The sequence below is a fragment of the Sparus aurata genome, chromosome 15 (genome assembly GCF_900880675.1).
Source record: "Sparus aurata chromosome 15, fSpaAur1.1, whole genome shotgun sequence".
Lineage (NCBI taxonomy): Eukaryota > Metazoa > Chordata > Actinopteri > Spariformes > Sparidae > Sparus > Sparus aurata.
This window is the reverse complement of record NC_044201.1, coordinates 4,265,989-4,282,766: the sequence shown is the minus strand read 5'-3', so window position 1 is coordinate 4,282,766 and position 16,778 is coordinate 4,265,989. Positions and strand designations below refer to the sequence as shown.

At 39.4% G+C, this 16,778-nt stretch overlaps 1 long non-coding RNA gene across 1 annotated transcript; it reads right to left on the bottom strand.

The window, feature by feature from the left end:
- Nucleotides 1–1,312: 1,312 nt before the first annotated feature.
- On the bottom strand, nucleotides 1,313–2,576 carry LOC115596227 (uncharacterized). The gene is made up of 4 exons (XR_003986865.1): nucleotides 2,473–2,576; nucleotides 2,196–2,307; nucleotides 1,604–1,796; nucleotides 1,313–1,395 (listed from the first exon to the last, which is right to left on the bottom strand). It is a non-coding gene; the product is annotated as an uncharacterized LOC115596227 (long non-coding RNA).
- Nucleotides 2,577–16,778: the final 14,202 nt, after the last annotated feature.

Genomic DNA, 16,778 nt, shown 5'->3' with positions numbered 1-16,778 from the left:
CCCCCATATCCACAAACCCTGACATTTTTTGAGTTTGGGGATTGTACTGCACTGTTTTTTTTATGGCCATGGCATCCAAAATCAATGTCACCAATCCATATTTTGTATGGTCTTCATGGCATCTTCTTCCCAGCATGTCCAACATCAGCTTATTCAGGCCTGGCTTTGCATCCACTGAAGTCAGCCACCTTTGAAAAATAAAATGTATTAATTTGACCACCCCAACCCCTTCAGAAATAAACAAATAAACAGAAAATAGCATATCTGAAAGCTCAAAATGTATCAGAACGCAGTGTGTGATGTGAGCTTTTAAATTGGTAATTTTCATTGTCTAAAAACATAGTCTGTAGGACTAGTGATTAATGTATGTGATGGCCACACAATCAACTTGAATGTCGGTAACCTTCTGCACCTACATACTATCCTTATTTAATTTACTTTTACATTTTTTGAGCACATTATGAATAAATACCACACACTAGTCCAGCTCGGTCCCTCACAATGTATTTAACAATCAGGCAACATGGAGAATACCGTTGCAATGTATGGGGATGCGGGAGAGGAAGATGTTGAGACTCTCTCAGGAAACTATATGCCTTCGGACCATGAAGGTGTAGCGTAAGGGCAAACTCCCTCTGCTCCCTGGTGTACTCATGACCCTTCTTTGCCAAGAGGTCTAGCCGAAGATCTGAAATTCAGTAAGCATAAACTTATTAGTAAGATCCCTTTAAATTAGGAGAGTTTAACACAGACTATAAGCATAAATCATCTATATAAAATATTCAAATTAGTATTTCCATTTTACCTGAGTAGCATTCAAGCTTGTCTTTCAGCTCTTCATTTATGAGGTTTTTCTCCCTCAGATCCTCGAGAAGAGCGTGCACATTTTTCTTCGCCCTTCGCTCCCGGAGCATGCCATTCCTCCTCTCGCGCTCCAGACTCTCCACTCTAGCCAGAGCTTCACTGAGTCTGGCCTTTAGCGCAGTGGGAGAAGCAGGCATAGCATAATTGTGGTCCTAGTGGAAAGAGGGATAAAAATATAAAGTGATGTTTATAACTCATCACTCACTGATGTAGCTGGCCCACATTCTTAATTTCATCCCTCAGTCCCACCCAGGATATGAGCGTCTTAGTGACAGGGAGATAACACACTACAGTATGTTTTAATGTGTACTCATGTGTAATTCAGTGTGTCTAAAATGAGTGGCAGAGAGCAAATGCGATACAGGTTTTAATATGACCAGGGCATTGATGCTCTCATGTGTTTGAAAAATATTACATGCAAATACTCACAACATTAGTATGAGGTTTAACTTCAGGGAAATGCTGAGGCAAGTCCACTGGAAGGCTTTCTTCTCCTTTCCTTGAAGCTTTTGTTGTCCTTGATGGTATTTGCTAAAATGTAAGAAACATAATACAACATTTAAAAAAAGTTTTGGGCATCTGAAATCATGAAGTGTAGTGTACTTTATTCCTAAACATGCAGACAGAACAAAAGTTTAAACAATTGTGGCATTAAGTAGCTATCAAATGCTTACATGGACTGAATGAATTCTATGAATCATAGAATTTAATGAATTCATTAGCCAAATGGCACAAATACCTTTTGTAGATGGGATGGAAAGGTAAAGAGAGATGGCTTGACTCCATGTCTCAGCCTGACAATTTGTCCTGTTCGGTCAAAGTCATCTGGCTTGAAGTGATCACTGCAGAGCAAGGACCTCTCAGCTGCCACAAAACCTTCCCGTTTCAATGCCAGTTCCCACTGTCTCTTTAGACTGTTGTCTTTGGGAAACCTTAAAAATGTTTTTTTTTTTAAATATATATATATATATATATATATATATATATATATATATGTATATATATATATTTTTTTTAAAGTAGCGAGAGATTAAGAATTGTCTGCAACCAAAAATTATTCATCTAATAGAGCTAATACTAATCAATTTATTAGCTCGTTTAGATGCTGTATTCTTACCGATCAATCACTGCAGTCGACAGAATGAGGCCGTTGGTGCCTTAAAAATTAGTCACTTTATTGATGAAAAACATCACAGAAAACACTTTTCCTCAAATTCTAGTACTACTAGAACCCGGACTCGAAGTTGATGGGTTTTGTCCGTCCTATCGGGGTTTATTTGACTATATAACAACCTGCTCACACGATAGATGATCTTTTAATTACATCTTACCTGTGAAAAGTGATCCCACGAGATCGTGTTTGTATACTCCGCTCATTAGAGCATCCATACGCGGCACAGAAGTCCGGCATCTTTCGCTAATCTTCTGTCAGAAGCTCGTCTGCTGATAACATTGAGTAGAATTTGTATTTAGGTATTAAAACCAGCATTTTTAAAATATCCAAGCACCCTGTATCATAGCTACATGTGTGACGTTTTTAACAAATCAATACGTTTGGAAATCGGTCCAAAATTCAGCGAATAATACTACTTTGAGATTGAGGAGTACCTCTGTAGTTCGTAGGTTGATGCACCTCTGCCTCTGCTTGCTAGCCCTGTTCCAAGATGGCGGCGCTTTAGGCACACCCCTCCACAGTCGATGCGGCGTCTATGTATATATGTCTATGGGTGAAAATGCCAGGGCCGTTTTTTGTTCCCAGTCCGTCACTGCTCTTGACCGTCCTTTCTCTAAGCAGCCGTTGATAGCTGCCCTTTATACTTTTGGACTTTCCTGAGTTGTTAAAATCAATAATGCACTTTTTCAGATGAATGCTCAGCTCCTTAGACTTTCCCACTGTAGCTGAGTCTAATCTGTGTGTCAAACAAGCACTATTAAAATGGGCCCAGAAGAGTCACTAGTTGTTATCGATCGGAATCACTCAGAAGATGTTAAAAGGCCACGTTACAAAGCAAAATTGTATGACACAACTTCCTACTTCACCACAATCAGTCATTCACTCTGTGTCATGGTTTTTGGCCATGGCAGTCACGGTTTGTGGTGTTTCTTTTTCTGCAGAGACGTGCACCTGACAGTCATCAGCTCATCACCCCCTGCTACGTTAACTTGATCTGTCCACGAATCCAGTGCCAGATAGTTCCACCATGTTTAGTGACTATTCCAGCACTCTCTTTGTTTTCTCAGAGTTTCAAGTGACTTCCTGCTTGTGCCTTTTTTTGCTACTATTTTCCCCAGCCTTGGCATAGTCTCGTGCTTTGTCTTTTTCCCTATTCTTGTCTCTCTCTTCAGCCTGCAGTCTCTCCTGCGGTTTTGGAACCTCTCCTTGTTGCCATCCATTCTCTCCATCCATTCTGCCTGCCCTCCTAGCTCCCTGCTTCAAAGTGTTTTTTGTGAATCGAACTTTTTTGGACAGCCCATCTGTCTCTGATCTCTGTATTTGGGTCCAGCAATTGCTCAGCTCCAACAATTTATTGTGTGCATGTCCAATCATTACATCACAGTGAAATCAGTGGAACTCAAGACTGCTATGGTAAAGTTCTTTAAAAATGTTTGCAAATGTTTATGCACAACTGTACATAAAATTGGAAAACATTCAGGACATACAGCCAATAGGAAGCAGTTATGAATGTGACCATGAGAAGCAAAGTAGTTTAGTATTTTTATGAATATATATATATATATATATATATATATATATATATATATATGTATGTATGTATGTATGTATGTATGTATATATATATTTATTTTATATATAATATATATATATATATATATAATATATACATATATATATATATAGGGGATATTCAATTAAATGAATACCCTAACCCAAGAGGTACAAAGTTTCCTCAAGAAAAAACAACATGTCTTACCTGCATCATGAGCCAGTACCATATATTGAAGTAGCCTTTCAGTTTGATCAATGTCTGTATGTAGTCAACAACAACAACTGAATGTCAAACTAAATAAAGTATATTTCCATGTTTCAACAATATTGTCAGTTTTTCACGTTGAACTGAATGGATTGTAAATAAGTAGCATTCTAGAATGATAAATGTTCTTTATTCATTTTATGTCAAATAAGGGCTCCATTTTAGAATGGAATACAAAACGTAGATTTCAAAAAATTTAAAATTCAAAAATAATTTTAGAAATTATATATTTTAGAAAATAGATTTTAGAATTTAGAAATAGAGCAATTTCCCCTTCTCTTAATTTGTTAATCCCATTTCACAATTTAACAGTCTCAACCAACTTCATGATAAACAATCTAATCACATCTTAACAAGTAAAGAGTTTTTCTTTCCCTCTTATGTCCCAAACCTTGTTCAGTGAGAGAAACAAGCTCTAGCTTTCTTTGATAGGATTGTGTCTGGGCTGGAATGTCAGGTCATGTGTTGGAAAGATATTTTGAAAAATGTTGATAGTGGAGATAGTGCCCTCTATTACTTGATTGTTTCTTGTCTCGTTTCACATAACGACTTTTTTTTGGTTATTTCACTTCTTTATTGACTCTTCATTACAATGCAAATATTCAAATATAAACATTGCAAACAAGATTAAGTCAACATTTTAAGAAAAATTAAACAAACCTGACGATAACAACAAGCAAAAGAAGGGGTAAAAGAAACTTTAAAAAAGGGAGAAAAACAAATAATAATCGTGGTCATAAAATACATAATGTAAACATGATAAGTAATAAGATGCACATTCTTGACAGCTATATTCAATACAAAACAATGTTGCATGACATGTCTATTCCTTGAACCTACATAGATAAAAAGATACATGTAGTAAAGGACCTGGGTCAGATTTGTGGGCACTTCGTTTGGGAGAGAATTTCTCAACTGTTCTAGACTAATATGACCCTAAGGAATAACATGGGAACTGTGCGAAATTCGCTATCCGAGACGAAACCCCCTAAAATGGCCACGCCTTTTTTGTCCAACAGGTGAGTGGTGCATGAATGGGGCAAAAATTTTAACTTATAGATATCACCACGAAACTTCACATGTTGATCACTGACATCAATACAAACATCTTTTGTATTGGAAGTCTTCATGGATTTTATGTTTTAATATGCAAATAGGCCATTATCTGATTAAACGTGTGCTAATTTGCATAACTTTCATATAAAGCCAGGTAAAAAATTCTATCTGCATTTTGTCGATATTAATCACATATTTTTAAATAGGTAATTTGGGATATTAATACTACTCGAAGAAAGAAAGCAAACATTTGAATAATATATACATTTTATTATTTCAATTACACAAAGTTTGATAGATGTAGATGCTAGATAGATGTTCCCCTTCTTGTCTGTTTGTCACCCCTTTCTTCTTGTAACTCCTGGTCTGCAGTAAGTCAGTGTTCAGTGTTTCCTCCAGTATTTTCTGAGACTGTGGCGCTGGGGGGGGGGGGGGGGGGGGGGGGGGGGTGTACAGTTTGGGTCATCATAATGTAATATTTTTACTTATGTCATAGGCTACTTAGGGAATTTAGGGAATGCTCTCACACAGCCATCATGAACTCCTCTGCATGGGCTTGGAATTAAGATTCATGTTGTAAAGAAATATTTTTATTATTTGTTTTAAGAGAGGAGTTATCCAAGTCAGAGTCCTGCACCTCCTGTAATTTGTGCTACTGTCGGAAAACGGGTCGGATGCGGTTATAAGTATGGCGGGTTCGGGCGGGTTTGCAAAATAAGACCCGTGCAGGACTCTGCTCTAAGTGACCATTTTAATCCTCTAGCTAATTATCAAGCTAAATATCCAACATGCTAGTTAACGTCAAATACTGTGGTAGAAGACGACGGTAAAATATTTCCTTTCTCTAACACTAGATTTATTTATGCCTGAATTTTTAAGGTGTGGCGGCTTTTATTTTGCCTTTTATTTTACAGAAAAACATCTGTGTCACCTGAAGACAGTGTCAGGGATATAGGTCCTTTCCGGTGGTTTAGAATGTCCTGTGTGTGGATCATCATCCTGTCATCAGCTTCCTCGTGAGTGCAGTTGAGGCAAGGGAATGGAGATGCACACCCAGCTGACACAATCCAGGCCTGTGGTGATATACCAAGGTAAAGGGGTTTGTTGTCCTGGTAGTTTGTGATGAGCCACTCAACATAGAATGCCTGGAAAGCAGTTTTACTGACAGAGGATGAACAAAAGTGCTCTAATTCCACTACCCGGACATTCCTATTCTCCATTCCCTTGTTGTACCACATCGCAGACAACTGGAGACATCTTGGTCTCCAAGATTTCTGGCTGGTTCGCAACTCAGAAGTGAAGAGGTCAATATTACCTCTCCATCACATCTGCAAAGCTGTAGGAGCTGAGCTCTCAAAGTGTCTCCCAGCACTCCATTCCCTGACTGGGTGTGACACAACCAGCAAGATATCTACAAAACTTGCAGCCATGAATGCTGTCCGCAAACAGGAAAATTCCATTCTGATCAGTCATTTTGCCAGTCCACAGCTAACTGAAAGCACGATTCAGATGGCAGAAACATTCTTGGTGAAGTGTCTCAAACCATCCACCAACCTGCGACTAAGTGAATTTGAGAACAATTGGATTTGGAGAAAGCCCCATGTGCCTCAGCTAATGCAAAAAAACACATTCAGAGGAGTTACTATCAAGTACAGCTATGGGTTCAAGCCCCATTTAGAGATGCCACCTTGATCATCAACCCTGAGATGTATGGTTTTGAAAGAAGTGGTGGTATCTTGGTGCACGAGATGGTAATCTCCAAACATGAGGGCCTGCCAGATCCTTGCAAATGTGGCAAGTGTGCACACAAGAATAGCTGTCCCTGCCAGGTAGCTGGGATACACTGCTGCAAGTACTGTAAGTGCAAGGGAGGGAATTCTTGTAAAAATCCCATCACACCGAATGAACACTGACTTTTTGCAGACCAGGAGTGACGAGAAGAAAGGGGTGACAAACAGACAAGAAGGGGAGCATCTATCTAGCATCTACATCTATCAAACTTTGTGTAATTGAAATAATAAAATGTATATATTATTCAAATGTTTGCTTTCTTTCTACGAGTAGTATTAATATCCCAAATTACTTATTTAAAAATATGTGGTTAATATCGACAAAATGCAGATAGAATTTTTAACCTGGCTTTATCCAATTTTGAGATATCTGTTCTGAAAGTTATGCAAATTAGCACACGTTTAATCAGATAATGGCCTATTTGCATATTAAAACATAAAATCCATGAAGACTTCCAATACAAAAGATGTTTGTATCGATGTCAGTGATCAACATGTGAAGTTTCGTGGTGATATCTATAAGTTAAAATCCCGGATAGCGAATTTCGCACAGTTCCCATGTTATTCCTTAGGGTCATATTAGTCTAAAACAGTTGAGAAATTCTCTCCCAAACGAAGTGCTCACAAATCTGACCCAGGTCCTAGACTAATGGGGGTATTAGCCATTATGATCATCACTTTCCAATAATTTCCAAATAAGGAGCCCATACCTTCAAGAAGAGATCTAAATTATTATTAATCTTATAAATAAGTTCTTCAAAAGAAGCTACCTTGGTTAGTTCATCTCTCCATTCCTTAAAACTGATCTTTTCTTCTGACTTCCAGTGTCTCAAGACTATCCTGTTTGTTTCATGTTGCGAGAGCTCACCCATGTGTCACATAACCACTTTTAATGATCAAGGTCCTGACTGCCATAGTCAGACTGTTTTTTAAACATGTAAAAATCCATTGTCGATGAAGGTTCTTCTTTACTGGAGAGGAGTTGGCAGGCTTTTAAACTGTGTGGGAGTGACTTTACAGAGTCGTTAGGGCCACTTGTGGGTAGTTGGTCCAACCAGCATGTGGGTTGCTAGGGCTAGGTGAGCAACCGTTGTTCGTATATGCCATTTTGATTGGCTGAGTAGCGTTATGAGATTTGATTTACAACAGTGAAATTGGTATGTGGCTCTTCACAAAGATAATAAAAGTTCTGTGAAATAGCGCATCTAGTGATTAACAGATGTTCAGCTTTCCCTTACATTTTTTTTGCTTGTTAGTCAAGTTTGAAACTATTTAATGTTGCAGAACTCTTTTGCAGGAATTGATGTTTTTGATAAAGAACTTAAAATATCACAACTAGCAGATAGCACTGAACAAGCAACACTATTGTTAAAACGTACGGAAGAAGTTTCTCTGTCTCTGTTATATCCAAGTTCTCTAATATTTCAGGTTTGAAACATAATTTGAATTTAAAGCTACAAGCAGCGATGAACGGTGAGGAATGATGAGGAAGCTGTTCCTTTATAATTTGGTGGCCTGATCCCGCTGGTATTAAATAATGTACGCTGAAGTTAGAAAAACAGTGTTTACTGCTGCATGATTCCCCCGGACTGAGTCGATGGTCCGCTTCGGGAGCTGGCTGAAGAAAATGTCCACACGAGGCGTAATGCAATGAAATAGTTTCATGAAGAAGCTTAAAGTATCATCTTCCAGTAGCCTCACAAACCCTCTAACTTCCTGCAGAGTGGTAGGCTCAAACTCCCCTGATGGTTTGAAAACACTGGATGATGTCACCTTTGTGCTCAAACACATAGGATATGGATATGGAAGTTCCATCTTACTGTGCTGGGAGTCGAACTGATTAACTAATGGAATGTGACATGTCACCTGCTGCATGATGAAAGCTGCGGCAGGTGGCAAGGAAGAAAGATGAATATTTAAAAACCTGAAAATGCAGAAAAGCTGAAGAGTAAGAAGACTGAAAGAGCTTAAAAAGGTGAACAATTTCTCTGGCTGCACTTATGCTGGAGCGGTAGCAAAACCAAAATTGAAAATGTCTCCATAAGAATGAATGGGAAAACGCCTCCCAAACTCCTGCCATTTTTTAAAAAATGTAATGTTAACAGCAACATATTTATATATTGAGTAACAGGAGACATTTCATAACTCTGCGATGTCTTTTTTTATTTCTGTAGAGTGAAAAATGAGGACGCCAAAGTGAGAGACAAAACAGGTACCGTCTGCTCTGCTACAGAAATTTAGGCTCAAAATTAACCTTGCGGATTATGGGGGAGTTGTTGGAGTGCTTATCGCTCTGGGGCTTCCACATCCAAAACTGTAAGTACTACATCTGAAATAAGACCATCAGCTGAAAGCCAACAAGATGTCCTACGTTTCTATGTATATATTGTCTATGTAAAGTAAAAGATGTGGGATCCAAATCAAGCTGAAGAGAAGTTTTTTCTCCTGCTCTTCCAGCTGCTCTCCACTCTAGCGATGATGTCACGCACTCTAGCTCACCCATTATAAAATCAGAAGACGGCCTAAAATTCCTTTAAACTAAAACTGTGATTATTTCAGAACCGTAAAAGATTTTAAAAAGCTGAATACATGCCCTATAGTTCAAGGTCTTCTGACTCTTTAAAATGTGAAATGGTGTCTCTAGCTCAAAGTATGAAGCACAAGAAGAGGTTGAAAGTCAATGAGTTTTAAAGAGGATCTGATGACTTTCCCGTTTACTTTCCATTCACACTAATCAGACTGCGACCAGAGCGCCATCCATTAGCCGATTTGCACCAAATTTTACACAAACCCTCACCAGGCCATACCACATAATTTCGAACATTTATGTCATAATCGGACAGCATTTTGTAAAGATATGCAAGATTGTCTGTTTTCAACACAGTGTGCAGGAATTTTTTGTTTGTTTTTGGTGTCTTTCGTTCTATCACAATTCTTTTGATAACTTTTTGTCAGGAGGGTCGACAGATGCTTCATGCAAAGTTTGGTGCAAATCGCTCAAATTGCCTAGGAGGAGATCGAAAAAAGTAGGTTTTTCATATTTTGCAATTTTGCGAATGGAAAGTTACTGCAAAAGTGGGCGGGGCCTACACCATGCAATTCAGCTGAATTCAAGAAGCACGTAGATATAAGGTTTAACAATGTGCAACATACTATGTGGTAGTTCGTGTGGAAAACAGCGCCACCAGCTGGTTATTTTTGGTGTGAGAGTCACAGGGGCCATTCTATAGCACCTCCATGAATTTCATTTTCATAAGTATTATGGTGTGGGCACAGTGCCAAATATTAAAATAGACGGCCACCAGAGCGCCAACTAGTGGTGGATCGGTAAACCCTTCGTCAACTTTCCTCAGGAGGGCATTGACGATAATTGTACAAAGTTTCATGTTAAACCGTTGAGGAGATATAAATTACTTCAATTTAAAGAGCGCCACCTTATGGTCTTACCCTAAAATTTTGCACAAGGGCTCATGGGGAAGTAGTAACCTGAGGTTCATGTCATTAGGCCACACCAATGTGGAGATATGCAACACTTCCTGTTTTGAACCAAATCTGCAGGAAGTTATTATTTAATAACTTTAAATTTAATTGTTCTATTAAAAGTCTTTTGATAACTTTTTGTCAGGAGGGTCCACAGATGCTGTGTGCCAAGTTTCATGCAAATCGGTGAAATCGCCTGGGAGGAGTTAAAAAAAGTAGGTTTTCGACATTTTGAGAATTTGGCGAAAAAAAAAACTGTAGGCGGAAATGGGCGTGGCCTATACCACGAGATTCGTCACAATTCAGTGATGCATCGATATAAGGTTTCTCAATGCACTTTTTAGTACTTGCCCGCCATAAAACAGCAAGAATATTCTTACGTCATCAAAGAGCTGGAGGGTTGGTTGGACCGGCGATTCTCAGCGGTTTTGCTAGCTGTGAGTGGAAGGAGCGGATCTGTAATCTATCGAGTGGAAGAGCGAGTGGAAGAACGTAGGACGTCTTGCTTGGGACAGGAGGATGGCGGCAACGTCAGCAGGATGTGAACGGGGAAAATGTAATCGGCAAAATGCGGGAAATTCAAACCGAGTTGAAGATACTTTCTTGATGGCGGTTGAGCACCACTACTCCGTGAATGGATCGGAAGTAGACAGTTGGGCAGACATGGATTATGATGAAGGGAGAGATGGAAGGAACGAGAGGAATATGAGGGGACGGATGAATGAAAGCAAACAAGGAAAAGGGAATAAAAGAATAAGAGATGATAATTGTGAGAGATCTGAAAGTGAGGAAGAAGTGCATGAGCAAATTCAGAGGGAAAGAACTGAGAGAAATGTATTGTCATTATAAGGTTCAATGAAAAGCTTCAAGAAAGCATGAAGAAAATCAGCCCGTTTGTGCTAACAACAGCTCTGGCAAGCAAGATAGGGGAGATAATATATGCCAAGATCCTTAATGATGGCAACCTATTGGTGAAATGTGCGAATGAAGAACAACTTGAGAAAGCACTCAAACTAAAAGAGATAGGAAAACTTAAGGTGGCAAGCACAGGGAGGGTGGGAGCACAAAATGGTGGTGGATGTAAAGGAGTAATTACTGGGATGCCAGTGAGTGTGAGTATGGAGGAACTAAAGAGAAATCTCAAAGGAGGGAAAATAATGAGTGCACTAAGAATGAAAACAACAAAAGAAGGAGTGAAAAAGGATAGTGAAGCAGTACTGATTGAATTTGAAGGAGAGAATATACCAAAGAAGGTATTTCTGGGATTTATGAGTTACCCGGTGAGAGTATATGTGCCAAAGCCATTGAGGTGCTTTAATTGCAAAAGGTTTGGACAAACAGCCAAAAGCTGTAAAGAGCAGAGGAGATGTGCTAGGTGTGGGGGTGACCATGAATATGGAAAGTGTGGTACAGGGGTGCAACCAAAATGCTGTAGCTGTGGAGGTGCTCATAATGTGGCATATGGTGGATGTGAGGTTATGAGACGGGAAAATAAAAGTAAGAGTGGAAAGAAGGATCACATATGCAGAAGCTGTGAGGGTGTCAAGCGATCAGGACAATGTTACAAATGAACAAGGAGCAAGGGGGAGTCAAGAGCTACAAGAAAGTACAGATGACAGGGTTTATGTGGACAAAAGGGCTTTAGTAACATTCATTGCAGGAGTGATTAACAGTACGGCTGAAGTAAAGCCAAAAAAATGATAACATTCAGCTGGTTGTCAAAGCAGCAGTGAATCATTTAGGACTAATGGGACTGACATGGGAAGAAGTGAGGGAGAACCTTACTTATCAGTCAAGCCAGGAAGCACCATGGATTGCTTAATACTAGTTATGGTAATTCTATTATAATGGAATGCCAGAAGCTTACTGGCCAATGGCCAAGAATTCAAGCATTACATTAAAGAAATTGATGTAAAACCGGATGTAGTATGTATACAGGAAACCTGGTTAAAACCAACTTTAGATTTTGTGGTACATGGATATACAGTAATCAGGAAAGACAGGAATCATGGAGGAGGAGGAGGTTGTGCTACACTCATCAAACAAGAAATTCCATATAGGATATTAGAAAAGGGGGATAATCAGGAATACATTGTTGTGGAAATATGGGAGAGAGAGGAGGAGGTGGTTATAATAAACTTCTACAATCCATGCAAAAGGTTGGATTTGGATATGTTACTAGGGATACAAGGACAAAACAGACGTAAAGTGATATGGTGTGCAGATTTCAATGCTCACAGTACAATGTGGGGGGGTTCACATACAGACTCAAATGGGAAAGTAATTGAAGATTTGATGGAAGATAGGGATTTGGTCTGTATGAATGATGGTAGAGGAACGAGGGTAAACATAACAACAGGCACTGAATCTGCATTAGACATTTCATTAGTGTCTAATCCCTTGGCTGGAGTTAGTAACTGGGAAGTTTTGACAGCTACAACAGTAGGCAGTGATCACTATCCAGTATCATGCTTGGTGGGAGAAAGAGTGGAAGTGAGTGTAGGTGGTAAAATCTCAAAGTGGGTCTTTGGAAAGAGCAGATTGTGATAAATTCCAGAAGTTGAGTGAGGAGACAATGACAAGGATTGACATTTCTGGAGAAATAGACACATTAAATAATCAGGTAACCTCAGCAATTATTATGGCAGCAGATGGATCTATACCCAGGAGTAAATATAAGATGAAAAGAAAACTGGTACCATGGTGGACAGAGGAGTGTCGTCAGGCTGTAAGAAACAGGAATAGAGCGTTCAGACAAGTTAAAAGAAGCCATAACATGCAGCATTTGATTCATTATAGGAAGGCACAGGCAGTGGTGAGAAGAATGGTACGTTAAGCTAAGAGGGCAAGTTGGGGAAACTTTTGCAACAAAATAGGAAGAACAACACCGGTGAGAGAGGTATGGGGAATGATAAAGAAGATGGGAGGAGACAGAAGGGAATGGGAATATCCAGTTATGACATCTGAGGAGGTAACAGCGGTCTCCAATAGGGATAAGGCAGAGATCATGACCAAGTCATTCACAAAGATACACAGTTCAGAAAATTTGTCAGAAGAAGGGAGAAGAAGAAGGGAAACAACAATGAATCAACATCCAGGTGTGTTAGACAGAAGGGAAGAAACAGTTTTCTGTACACGCAACATCTATTGCATGTCTGTCCTGGAAGAGGGATCCCTCCTCTGTGGCTCTTCCTGAGGTTTCTTCCATTGTTTTTTTTTTACCCTGTTAAAAGGTTTTTTTTCCATCAACATGTGAAGTTTTTCCTCACTCGAATCGAGGGTCTAAGGACAGAGGATGTTGTTCACCGTAAAGATTGTAAAGCCCACTGAGGCAATGTGATTGTGATTTTGGGCTATATTAATAAAATTGATTTGATTTGATTTGAAGAAACAGGTGATATTGTCGTAAAAAGACTTCTCTTTTCTTGGTTGGTCCAAAAGATTTCAAAGATGAAAAAGTCACCAGGAGTCTTCAAGGCAGAGTGCAATAGAACTTTATTTGCCGGCAAAAAAGAGCGGGATCAGACACAGACAAAATCCGTGAAAAAACCAAACTGACCCGAGGCTCAAAGCCCCGAACATCCTCTTTTAAACACAGAAAAGTGGGTGTGTCCTTTCAGACAACATGGCCTCAACCAATCATTATTCTGCTTAATTTCTGCTGACACTGTTATTTCTCTATGGAAAAATACCATATTTCTTATGGAAAATCCCTGTACCTCTAGTGGAAAAACCCTGTATTACCTTCTGCGCTTGCGCGAAGATTGGCGTACGTGCAGAGCTGCATGTCGACCAATTGCACCTCGCCTTGCTTAGTTTTTTTTACATTGGGGCTTTCTCTGTGCCGCTATCACCGGCTCTTAGACACTCTGGCCTTGAGGCCTTCAGGTTTTTGATAATTCACTCCCCTCCTTGATATATCCCATTATATCTGACCACTCTTGGCACTGCATTTTTAAACATAATGAAAGTGTTACATATTTGGTTATATGATGTAATTCTTAGATTTGTGGTTACATTTTCACACTTGACATCATCTGACTATAGCAGCTTTAAACAGTAGATGCACTTTTCCGTCAGCTGGTGCCCAGTAATATGTTTCAGCAACTCTTTCACACTTGTTACCCTTTGTTTCTTACTTTTATCATTATAACAGTTGTTATCAGTTACCATTTTTCACTATTTACTAACTGTGGTTATTTTATACTGACCACTATCTACTTACTATGGTTATTTTTACACTACAATATAATTGATAAAGTATTTACTTTGGCAGAGATGGTGAGAGCAATAAATAGATCAAGACCAATGTCTCCAGGGAAAGATCAGGTATGCTATGTTATGCTAAAGCATCTAGGGGAAGGAGGGCTCTCGAAGTTGCTGTACCTTTATAACAGAGTGTGGGAAGAGGGAAAACTACCAAGTGCATGGAAAGAAGCTGTAATGATTCCGGTAAGAAAACCTGGTAAGGATCCGTCTAAACCAACTAGTTACAGACCAATAGCATCAAATATATGCAAGATAATGGAAAGGATGATAACAGAAAGATTATCAAATGAGATTGAGAAGAGAGGAAAGCTGGCAAGTTATCAGAGTGGGTTTAGGAAAGGAAGACACACCATGGACTCAATAATAAGGCTAGAGACTGAAATAAGAAAGGCCCAGGCAAATAAAGAATCAGTAATTGCAGTGTTTTTTTGAAAAAGCCTATGACTTGATGTGGAAGGAAGGAGTGTTAATCAAGCTGCACAAGATGGGTGTTGGTGGGAGAGTTTTTAACTGGAAAAAGGATTTTCTGTTTGGAAGAAAAATTCAAGTACAGATTGGATCAGACTTGTCAAATCAATACACGGTTGGAAATGGCACACCTCAAGGTAGTGTGATAAGCCCGCTACTTTTCATCATTATGATCAACAACGTCCTTTCTAAGGTACCAGCAGACATAGATAGATCACTATTTGCGGATGATGGGGCCTTATGGAAAAGAGGAAGGAACATGGAACATGCAATCAGGAAAGTACAAGGAGCAATTAATGAGGTGGTGGAGTGGGGTCACGATTGGGGATGTAGGTTTTCAGTAGAAAAAACTCAAACGGTCTTTTTCACCAGGAAGAGAATTAGGGAAGGGATGAAACTAAGAATGTACAGGAAAGAATTAGAAAGGGTTGGGTCATTTAAGTTTTTAGGGAGTTGTTTTTGATTCGCGGTTAACATGGACAGACCATATCAGGAGAATGGAAGGAAAATGCAAAAAAGTAATAAATGTGATGAGATGTTTGACTGGTAGGGAGTGGGGAGCAAGTTGCCCATCATTAAAAAGTATGTATGTGGCCTTGATAAGATCTGTGTTGGATTACGGAAGTGTAGCATATGGATCAGCAGCCAGGTCTCATGTAAAGAGACTGGAAGTGATACAGGCACAGGCCCTGAGAGTATGTAGTGGGGCCTTCAAAACATCACCAGTGTCTGCACTACAAGTAGAAATGGGAGAAATGCCGTTGGAATTGAGAAGGAAGCAACTGATGGCAAATTACTGGGCTAATTTGCAAGGACACAAAGATTCTCACCCCACAAAAGGAGTGTCGCAGGAGTGCTGGGAGAATGGGAGAAATCAAAGGGATAGTTTTGGTCGAGCAGGGAATGATATTGCCAATTAATTTGGAGTATTTGATATGAGGATAAGCCCTTCAGTAATTTATCTGGTGGTGGCTCCATGGATGCTTGTGTGGCCTGATATAGACTGGTATTTGCTAGAGGTAAAAAGGAAAGATAAAGGAAAAATTGATTTGGAAAGTGCATTCAAATACCATTTCATGAAAGAATATAGTGATGTTACACAGGTTTATACTTACGGTGCTAAGAAACCTGAGACAGGAGTGACAGGGTATGGGGTGGCAATACCAGTAAAAAGAATTGGAATCAACAGAAGAACATCCAATAAATTAGGCGTTTACACAGTGGAGATGTTGGCAGTATTGGTTCCACTACGGTGGGTGGAAAAAACAAAAAAAGATAAGGTGCTGATATGCTCAGATTCAACCTCAATTCTAGCAAGTATAAGGTCATTCCATTCAAAAAGCCGTCAAGATGTGCTATATGAAGTCCTTCAGTCAGTCACAAGAATAGCAAATCAGGGAGGTCAGGTAAAATTTCTGTGGGTTCCAGTGCATGTAGGAGTGAGGGGGAATGAGAGGGTGGATGAGTTGGCAAAGAGGGCTTTAAATAAAGGAAATATAGAAATGCAAATTAATAGTAAAGCAGAGGTTAAATGTATAATCTGGGAAAAAAACAACCAAATGTGACAAAAAAGGTGGGATAGAGAAGAGAAAGGGAGAGATCTATATCAGATTCAGAAGAGTGTCAAAGTAAATAGGGTAGATAGTGGAAACAGGAGAGAGGAAACTGTGTTACCAAGGTTGAGGTTGGGACATTGTGCACTAAATAAAACACTGAAAATGATAGGGAAACATCAGACAGGTTTGTGTGAGGGATGTCAGGAGGAGGAGTCAGTAGAGCATGTACTTCTACATTGTAGGAAGTATAGGGCACAGAGAGAGATGATGAGGAATAATCTGAGTGAAATAGGGCTGCAAGA